The sequence below is a fragment of the Chrysochloris asiatica genome, unplaced genomic scaffold (genome assembly GCF_000296735.1).
Source record: "Chrysochloris asiatica unplaced genomic scaffold, ChrAsi1.0 scaffold00119, whole genome shotgun sequence".
Taxonomy (NCBI): domain Eukaryota; kingdom Metazoa; phylum Chordata; class Mammalia; order Afrosoricida; family Chrysochloridae; genus Chrysochloris; species Chrysochloris asiatica.
Window position 1 is genome coordinate 7638194 of NW_006408637.1, and position 935 is coordinate 7639128.

Sequence of the window (935 nt, forward strand, 5' to 3'; positions counted from 1 at the left end):
TCTATTTTTGTTTGTGTGGTTTTCAAAATGTTTTGTAGTCCATGTATTCCCATCATTAGTGTCTTCACATTTGTCCCAAATTTTTCATTGATGACCTTCATAATTCTGGGATTCACATTTAGGTCCTTAATCCCTGCTGAGTTGGTTTTTGTATAAGACGTGAAGTGAAGATCTTGTTTCAGACTTTTGCATATCATTTTCCAGTTCTGCCATTGACTGCTGCTTTCTTGAGTGTTGATGGTTGGTCCAAGCAAAATGAAGTCCTTGACAACTTCCATCTTTTCTCCATTTATCATCATATTATGTATTGGTCCAGTGGTGAGGATTCTTGTTTTCTGTACATTGAAGTATAACCCATACTGAAGGCAGTAGTCTTTGATCTTCATCAAACAAGGTTGTACTATCTGCATATCACATGTTGTTAATGAGTCTTCCTCCAATCCTAATGCCACGATCTTCTTATACAATCCAGCTTCTCAGATTATGTGCTCATCATACAGACTGAATAAGTATGGTGTACACCTTTCCTAAAAGGAGCTCTGATAGTGTAGTTGTTACAATTCGGGCTGCAAACCTTACGGTCAGCAGTTCAAAGCTACCAGCTGTTCCACGGGAGAAAGATAGGGCTTTCTGCCACCGTAAAGATTTACAGCCTCGGAAACCCTGTACAGGGTCACTATGAGTCAGAAACAATGACTCCAACATAACCACCACCACCACCACACCTTTCCTAATTTTAAATCATTCAGTGTTTCCTTGTTCTATTCAAACAACTACCTCTTGGTCTATATCTAGGCTTCTCATGAGCACAATTAAGTGTTACTATACTAATCTGAGAAGCTGGGTTCTATGAAGAAAAACATAGCATCAGGATTGGAGGAAGACTCGTTAACAACCTGCGATATGCAGATGATACAACCTTGCTTGCTGAAAGT

General features: G+C 39.3%; 1 protein-coding gene across 1 annotated transcript in view; it reads right to left on the reverse strand.

Moving 5' to 3' along the window:
* Positions 1-935, reverse strand: part of SLC35F3 (solute carrier family 35, member F3) — an 840786-nt gene that overhangs the window by 769312 nt on the left and 70539 nt on the right. The window lies entirely within an intron of this gene.